This window comes from Triticum aestivum, unplaced genomic scaffold (assembly GCF_018294505.1).
Source record: "Triticum aestivum cultivar Chinese Spring unplaced genomic scaffold, IWGSC CS RefSeq v2.1 scaffold6655, whole genome shotgun sequence".
Lineage (NCBI taxonomy): Eukaryota > Viridiplantae > Streptophyta > Magnoliopsida > Poales > Poaceae > Triticum > Triticum aestivum.
This window is the reverse complement of record NW_025230024.1, coordinates 9,451-17,110: the sequence shown is the minus strand read 5'-3', so window position 1 is coordinate 17,110 and position 7,660 is coordinate 9,451. Positions and strand designations below refer to the sequence as shown.

Here is a 7,660-nt window from a genome sequence, read left to right as displayed (position 1 = left end):
TGCGCGATATATATTAATCCCGTTATATTATGTTTGACGTTTGCGATATGTTTAAGCTCGATGCTCATTGCTCGCGCGTCTTGGGGCGGCTTTGTGGCGCGAAGAGCGCGTTCTGAAAGGGGTGGAAAAAACTCGTGTTGCTGCGGTATGGAGGGAGGGGTGGAAACCGTGGAAAACTCGTCTCCGTGATTGAGCGGGAGAGTAAGTAGTATAGGACATTATCCATTGTTAGGGAACGGTTGTAATGGTAGTGAGAATGTAGAATCGTCTTTGGAGCGGACCTGGGAGTGGCAAGCATAAGGGACGAAGACGGGGAAACATGTCGGATGCGATCATACCAGCACTAAAGCACCGGATCCCATCAGAACTCCGAAGTTAAGCGTGCTTGGGCGAGAGTAGTATTAGGATGGGTGACCTCCTGGGAAGTCCTCGTGTTGCATTCCTTTTATAATTATTTTTTGCGCCTTGTGACAAACATGTCGCACGTGCGCGATATATATTAATCCTGTTATATTATGTTTGACGTTTGCGATATGTTTAAGCTCGATGCTCATTGGTCGCGCGTCTTGGGGCGGCTTTGTGGCGCGAAGAGCGCGTTCTGAAAGGGGTGGAAAAAACTTGTGTTGCTGCGGTATGGAGGGAGGGGTGGAAACCGTGGAAAACTCGTCTCCGTGATTGAGCGGGAGAGTAAGTAGTATAGGACATTATCCATTGTTAGGGAACGGTTGTAATGGTATTGAGAATGTAGAATCGTCTTTGGAGCGGACCTGGGAGTGGCAAGCATAAGGGACGAAGACGGGGAAACATGTCGGATGCGATCATACCAGCACTAAAGCACCGGATCCCATCAGAACTCCGAAGTTGAGCGTGCTTGGGCGAGAGTAGTACTAGGATGGGTGACCTCCTGGGAAGTCCTCGTGTTGCATTCCTTTTATAATTATTTTTTGCGCCTTGTGACAAACATGTCGCACGTGCGCGATATATATTAATCCCGTTATATTATGTTTGACGTTTGCGATATGTTTAAGCTCGATGCTCATTGCTCGCGCGTCTTGGGGCGGCTTTGTGGCGCGAAGAGCGCGTTCTGAAAGGGGTGGAAAAAACTCGTGTTGCTGCGGTATGGAGGGAGGGGTGGAAACCGTGGAAAACTCGTCTCCGTGATTGAGCGGGAGAGTAAGTAGTATAGGACATTATCCATTGTTAGGGAACGGTTGTAATGGTAGTGAGACTGTAGAATCGTCTTTGGAGCGGACCTGGGAGTGGCAAGCATAAGGGACGAAGACGGGGAAACATGTCGGATGCGATCATACCAGCACTAAAGCACCGGATCCCATCAGAACTCCGAAGTTAAGCGTGCTTGGGGGAGAGTAGTACTAGGATGGGTGACCTCCTGGGAAGTCCTCGTGTTGGATTCCTTTTATAATTATTTTTTGCGCCTTGTGACAAACATGTCGCACGTGCGCGATATATATTAATCCCGTTATATTATGTTTGACGTTTGCGATATGTTTAAGCTCGATGCTCATTGCTCGCGCGTCTTGGGGCGGCTTTGTGGCGCGAAGAGCGCGTTCTGAAAGGGGTGGAAAAAACTCGTGTTGCTGCGGTATGGAGGGAGGGGTGGAAACCGTGGAAAACTCGTCTCCGTGATTGAGCGGGAGAGTAAGTAGTATAGGACATTATCCATTGTTAGGGAACGGTTGTAATGGTAGTGAGACTGTAGAATCGTCTTTGGAGCGGACCTGGGAGTGGCAAGCATAAGGGACGAAGACGGGGAAACATGTCGGATGCGATCATACCAGCACTAAAGCACCGGATCCCATCAGAACTCCGAAGTTAAGCGTGCTTGGGCGAGAGTAGTACTAGGATGGGTGACCTCCTGGGAAGTCCTCGTGTTGGATTCCTTTTATAATTATTTTTTGCGCCTTGTGACAAACATGTCGCACGTGCGCGATATATATTAATCCCGTTATATTATGTTTGACGTTTGCGATATGTTTAAGCTCGATGCTCATTGCTCGCGCGTCTTGGGGCGGCTTTGTGGCGCGAAGAGCGCGTTCTGAAAGGGGTGGAAAAAACTCGTGTTGCTGCGGTATGGAGGGAGGGGTGGAAACCGTGGAAAACTCGTCTCCGTGATTGAGCTGGAGAGTAAGTAGTATAGGACATTATCCATTGTTAGGGAACGGTTGTAATGGTAGTGAGAGTGTAGAATCGTCTTTGGAGCGGACCTGGGAGTGGCAAGCATAAGGGACGAAGACGGGGAAACATGTCGGATGCGATCATACCAGCACTAAAACACCGGATCCCATCAGAACTCCGAAGTTAAGCGTGCTTGGGCGAGAGTAGTACTAGGATGGGTGACCTCCCGGGAAGTCCTCGTGTTGCATTCCTTTTATAATTATTTTTTGCGCCTTGTGACAAACATGTCGCACGTGCGCGATATATATTAATCCCGTTATATTATGTTTGACGTTTGCGATATGTTTAAGCTCGATGCTCATTGCTCGCGCGTCTTGGGGCGGCTTTGTGGCGCGAAGAGCGCGTTCTGAAAGGGGTGGAAAAAACTCGTGTTGCTGCGGTATGGAGGGAGGGGTGGAAACCGTGGAAAACTCGTCTCCGTGATTGAGCGGGAGAGTAAGTAGTATAGGACATTATCCATTGTTAGGGAACGGTTGTAATGGTAGTGAGAATGTAGAATCGTCTTTGGAGCGGACCTGGGAGTGGCAAGCATAAGGGACGAAGACGGGGAAACATGTCGGATGCGATCATACCAGCACTAAAGCACCGGATCCCATCAGAACTCCGAAGTTAAGCGTGCTTGGGCGAGAGTAGTACAAGGATGGGTGACGTTCCGGGAAGTCCTCGTGTTGCATTCCTTTTATAATTATTTTTTGCGCCTTGTGACAAACATGTCGCACGTGCGCGATATATATTAATCCCGTTATATTATGTTTGACGTTTGCGATATGTTTAAGCTCGATGCTCATTGCTCGCGCGTCTTGGGGCGGCTTTGTGGCGCGAAGAGCGCGTTCTGAAAGGGGTGGAAAAAACTCGTGTTGCTGCGGTATGGAGGGAGGGGTGGAAACCGTGGAAAACTCGTCTCCGTGATTGAGCGGGAGAGTAAGTAGTATAGGACATTATCCATTGTTAGGGAACGGTTGTAATGGTAGTGAGAATGTAGAATCGTCTTTGGAGCGGACCTGGGAGTGGCAAGCATAAGGGACGAAGACGGGGAAACATGTCGGATGCGATCATACCAGCACTAAAGCACCGGATCCCATCAGAACTCCGAAGTTAAGCGTGCTTGGGCGAGAGTAGTACTAGGATGGGTGACCTCCCGGGAAGTCCTCGTGTTGCATTCCTTTTATAATTATTTTTTGCGCCTTGTGACAAACATGTCGTACGTGCGCGATATATATTAATCCCGTTATATTATGTTTGACGTTTGCGATATGTTTAAGCTCGATGCTCATTGCTCGCGCGTCTTGGGGCGGCTTTGTGGCGCGAAGAGCGCGTTCTGAAAGGGGTGGAAAAAACTCGTGTTGCTGCGGTATGGAGGGAGGGGTGGAAACCGTGAAAAACTCGTCTCCGTGATTGAGCGGGAGAGTAAGTAGTATAGGACATTATCCATTGTTAGGGAACGGTTGTAATGGTAGTGAGAATGTAGAATCGTGTTTGGAGCGGACCTGGGAGTGGCAAGCATAAGGGACGAAGACGGGGAAACATGTCGGATGCGATCATACCAGCACTAAAGCACCGGATCCCATCAGAACTCCGAAGTTAAGCGTGCTTGGGCAAGAGTAGTACTAGTATGGGTGACCTCCCGGGAAGTCCTCATGTCGCATTCCTTTTATAATTATTTTTTGCGCCTTGTGACAAACATGTCGCACGTGCGCGATATATATTAATCCCGTTATATTATGTTTGACGTTTGCGATATGTTTAAGCTCGATGCTCATTGCTCGCGCCTCTTGGGGCGGCTTTGTGGCGCGAAGAGCGCGTTCTGAAAGGGGTGGAAAAAACTCGTGTTGCTGCGGTATGGAGGGAGGGGTGGAAACCGTGGAAAACTCGTCTCCGTGATTGAGCATTCCTTTTATAATTATTTTTTGCGCCTTGTGACAAACATGTCGCACGTGCGCGATATATATTAATCCCGTTATATTATGTTTGACGTTTGCGATATGTTTAAGCTCGATGCTCATTGCTCGCGCCTCTTGGGGCGGCTTTGTGGCGCGAAGAGCGCGTTCTGAAAGGGGTGGAAAAAACTCGTGTTGCTGCGGTATGGAGGGAGGGGTGGAAACCGTGGAAAACTCGTCTCCGTGATTGAGCGGGAGAGTAAGTAGTATAGGACATTATCCATTGTTAGGGAACGGTTGTAATGGTAGTGAGAATGTAGAATCGTCTTTGGAGCGGACCTGGGAGTGGCAAGCATAAGGGACGGAGACGGGGAAACATGTGGGATGCGATCATACCAGCACTAAAGCACCGGATCCCATCAGAACTCCGAAGTTAAGCGTGCTTGGGCGAGAGTAGTACTAGGATGGGTGACCTCCTGGGAAGTCCTCGAGTTGCATTCCTTTTATAATTATTTTTTGCGCCTTGTGACAAACATGTCGCACGTGCGCGATATATATTAATCCCGTTATATTATGTTTGATGTTTGCGATATGTTTAAGCTCGATGCTCATTGCTCGCGCGTCTTGGGGCGGCTTTGTGGCGCGAAGAGCGCGTTCTGAAAGGGGTGGAAAAAACTCGTGTTGCTGCGGTATGGAGGGAGGGGTGGAAACCGTGGAAAACTCGTCTCCGTGATTGAGCGGGAGAGTAAGTAGTATAGGACATTATCCATTGTTAGGGAACGGTTGTAATGGTAGTGAGAATGTAGAATCGTCTTTGGAGCGGACCTGGGAGTGGCAAGCATAAGGGACGAAGACGGGGAAACATGTCGGATGCGATCATACCAGCACTAAAGCACCGGATCCCATCAGAACCCCGAAGTTAAGCGTGCTTGGGCGAGAGTAGTACTAGGATGGGTGACCTCCTGGGAAGTCCTCGTGTTGCATTCCTTTTATAATTATTTTTTGCGCCTTGTGACAAACATGTCGCACGTGCGCGATATATATTAATCCCGTTATATTATGTTTGACGTTTGCGATATGTTTAAGCTCGATGCTCATTGCTCGCGCGTCTTGGGGCGGCTTTGTGGCGCGAAGAGCGCGTTCTGAAAGGGGTGGAAAAAACTCGTGTTGCTGCGGTATGGAGGGAGGGGTGGAAACCGTGGAAAACTCGTCTCCGTGATTGAGCGGGAGAGTAAGTAGTATAGGACATTATCCATTGTTAGGGAACGGTTGTAATGGTAGTGAGAATGTAGAATCGTCTTTGGAGCGGACCTGGGAGTGGCAAGCATAAGGGACGAAGACGGGGAAACATGTCGGATGCGATCATACCAGCACTAAAGAACCGGATCCCATCAGAACTCCGAAGTTAAGCGTGCTTGGGCGAGAGTAGTATTAGGATGGGTGACCTCCTGGGAAGTCCTCGTGTTGCATTCCTTTTATAATTATTTTTTGCGCCTTGTGACAAACATGTCGCACGTGCGCGATATATATTAATCCCGTTATATTATGTTTGACGTTTGCGATATGTTTAAGCTCGATGCTCATTGCTCGCGCGTCTTGGGCGGCTTTGTGGCGCGAAGAGCGCGTTCTGAAAGGGGTGGAAAAAACTCGTGTTGCTGCGGTATGGAGGGAGGGGTGGAAACCGTGGAAAACTCATCTCCGTGATTGAGCGGGAGAGTAAGTAGTATAGGACATTATCCATTGTTAGGGAACGGTTGTAATGGTAGTGAGAATGTAGAATCGTCTTTGGAGCGGACCTGGGAGTGGCAAGCATAAGGGACGAAGACGGGGAAACATGTCGGATGCGATCATACCAGCACTAAAGCACCGGATCCCATCAGAACTCCGAAGTTGAGCGTGCTTGGGCGAGAGTAGTACTAGGATGGGTGACCTCCTGGGAAGTCCTCGTGTTGCATTCCTTTTATAATTATTTTTTGCGCCTTGTGACAAACATGTCGCACGTGTGCGATATATATTAATCCCGTTATATTATGTTTGACGTTTGCGATATGTTTAAGCTCGATGCTCATTGCTCGCGCGTCTTGGGGCGGCTTTGTGGCGCGAAGAGCGCGTTCTGAAAGGGGTGGAAAAAACTCGTGTTGCTGCGGTATGGAGGGAGGGGTGGAAACCGTGGAAAACTCGTCTCCGTGACGTGTTGCATTCCTTTTATAATTATTTTTTGCGCCTTGTGACAAACATGTCGCACGTGCGCGATATATATTAATCCCGTTATATTATGTTTGACGTTTGCGATATGTTTAAGCTCGATGCTCATTGCTCGCGCGTCTTGGGGCGGCTTTGTGGCGCGAAGAGCGCGTTCTGAAAGGGGTGGAAAAAACTCGTGTTGCTGCGGTATGGAGGGAGGGGTGAAAACCGTGGAAAACTCGTCTCCGTGATTGAGCGGGAGAGTAAGTAGTATAGGACATTATCCATTGTTAGGGAACGGTTGTAATGGTAGTGAGAATGTAGAATCGTCTTTGGAGCGGACCTGGGAGTGGCAAGCATAAGGGACGAAGACGGGGAAACATGTCGGATGCGATCATACCAGCACTAAAGCACCGGATCCCATCAAAACTCCGAAGTTAAGCGTGCTTGGGCGAGAGTAGTACTAGGATGGGTGACCTCCTGGGAAGTCCTCGTGTTGCATTCTTTTTATAATTATTTTTTGCGCCTTGTGACAAACATGTCGCACGTGCGCGATATATATTAATCCCGTTATATTATGTTTGACGTTTGCGATATGTTTAAGCTCGATGCTCATTGCTCGCGCGTCTTGGGGCGGCTTTGTGGCGCGAAGAGCGCGTTCTGAAAGGGGTGGAAAAAACTCGTGTTGCTGCGTGTATGGAGGGAGGGGTGGAAACCGTGGAAAACTCGTCTCCGTGACGTGTTGCATTCCTTTTATAATTATTTTTTGCGCCTTGTGACAAACATGTCGCACGTGCGCGATATATATAAATCCCGTTATATTATGTTTGATGTTTGCGATATGTTTAAGCTCGATGCTCATTGCTCGCGCGTCTTGGGGCGGCTTTGTGGCGCGAAGAGCGCGTTCTGAAAGGGGTGGAAAAAACTCGTGTTGCTGCGGTATGGAGGGATGGGTGGAAACCGTGGAAAACTCGTCTCCGTGATTGAGCGGGAGAGTAAGTAGTATATGACATTATCCATTGTTAGGGAACGGTTGTAATGGTAGTGAGAATGTAGAATCGTCTTTGGAGCGGACCTGGGAGTGGCAAGCATAAGGGACGAAGACGGGGAAACATGTTGGATGCGATCATACCAGCACTAAAGCAGCGGATCCCATCAAAACTCCGAAGTTAAGCGTGCTTGGGCGAGAGTAGTACTAGGATGGGTGACCTCCTGGGAAGTCCTCGTGTTGCATTCCTTTTATAATTATTTTTTGCGCCTTGTGACAAACATGTCGCACGTGCGCGATATATATTAATCCCGTTATATTATGTTTGACGTTTGCGATATGTTTAAGCTCGATGCTCATTGCTCGCGCGTCTTGGGGCGGCTTTGTGGCGCGAAGAGCGCGTTCTGAAAGGGGT

At 48.9% G+C, this 7,660-nt stretch overlaps 14 non-coding genes across 14 annotated transcripts; all 14 read left to right on the top strand.

The window, feature by feature from the left end:
* Positions 1-324: 324 nt before the first annotated feature.
* Positions 325-443, top strand: LOC123175308 (5S ribosomal RNA). Its single transcript, XR_006487791.1, has one exon. It is a non-coding gene; the product is annotated as a 5S ribosomal RNA (ribosomal RNA).
* A 367-nt stretch (positions 444-810) lies between these two features.
* On the top strand, positions 811-929 carry LOC123175313 (5S ribosomal RNA). Its single transcript, XR_006487796.1, has one exon. It is a non-coding gene; the product is annotated as a 5S ribosomal RNA (ribosomal RNA).
* A 367-nt stretch (positions 930-1,296) lies between these two features.
* LOC123175329 (5S ribosomal RNA) lies at positions 1,297-1,415 on the top strand. The gene has a single exon (XR_006487811.1). It is a non-coding gene; the product is annotated as a 5S ribosomal RNA (ribosomal RNA).
* A 367-nt stretch (positions 1,416-1,782) lies between these two features.
* LOC123175320 (5S ribosomal RNA) lies at positions 1,783-1,901 on the top strand. Its single transcript, XR_006487802.1, has one exon. It is a non-coding gene; the product is annotated as a 5S ribosomal RNA (ribosomal RNA).
* A 367-nt stretch (positions 1,902-2,268) lies between these two features.
* LOC123175305 (5S ribosomal RNA) lies at positions 2,269-2,387 on the top strand. Its single transcript, XR_006487788.1, has one exon. It is a non-coding gene; the product is annotated as a 5S ribosomal RNA (ribosomal RNA).
* Positions 2,388-2,754: 367 nt separating this feature from the next.
* LOC123175328 (5S ribosomal RNA) lies at positions 2,755-2,873 on the top strand. Its single transcript, XR_006487810.1, has one exon. It is a non-coding gene; the product is annotated as a 5S ribosomal RNA (ribosomal RNA).
* A 367-nt stretch (positions 2,874-3,240) lies between these two features.
* LOC123175304 (5S ribosomal RNA) lies at positions 3,241-3,359 on the top strand. The gene has a single exon (XR_006487787.1). It is a non-coding gene; the product is annotated as a 5S ribosomal RNA (ribosomal RNA).
* Positions 3,360-3,726: 367 nt separating this feature from the next.
* LOC123175327 (5S ribosomal RNA) lies at positions 3,727-3,845 on the top strand. The gene has a single exon (XR_006487809.1). It is a non-coding gene; the product is annotated as a 5S ribosomal RNA (ribosomal RNA).
* A 610-nt stretch (positions 3,846-4,455) lies between these two features.
* On the top strand, positions 4,456-4,574 carry LOC123175307 (5S ribosomal RNA). The gene has a single exon (XR_006487790.1). It is a non-coding gene; the product is annotated as a 5S ribosomal RNA (ribosomal RNA).
* A 367-nt stretch (positions 4,575-4,941) lies between these two features.
* LOC123175316 (5S ribosomal RNA) lies at positions 4,942-5,060 on the top strand. The gene has a single exon (XR_006487799.1). It is a non-coding gene; the product is annotated as a 5S ribosomal RNA (ribosomal RNA).
* Positions 5,061-5,427: 367 nt separating this feature from the next.
* Positions 5,428-5,546, top strand: LOC123175321 (5S ribosomal RNA). Its single transcript, XR_006487803.1, has one exon. It is a non-coding gene; the product is annotated as a 5S ribosomal RNA (ribosomal RNA).
* Positions 5,547-5,912: 366 nt separating this feature from the next.
* On the top strand, positions 5,913-6,031 carry LOC123175312 (5S ribosomal RNA). The gene has a single exon (XR_006487795.1). It is a non-coding gene; the product is annotated as a 5S ribosomal RNA (ribosomal RNA).
* Positions 6,032-6,643: 612 nt separating this feature from the next.
* LOC123175319 (5S ribosomal RNA) lies at positions 6,644-6,762 on the top strand. The gene has a single exon (XR_006487801.1). It is a non-coding gene; the product is annotated as a 5S ribosomal RNA (ribosomal RNA).
* A 613-nt stretch (positions 6,763-7,375) lies between these two features.
* On the top strand, positions 7,376-7,494 carry LOC123175325 (5S ribosomal RNA). Its single transcript, XR_006487807.1, has one exon. It is a non-coding gene; the product is annotated as a 5S ribosomal RNA (ribosomal RNA).
* Positions 7,495-7,660: the final 166 nt, after the last annotated feature.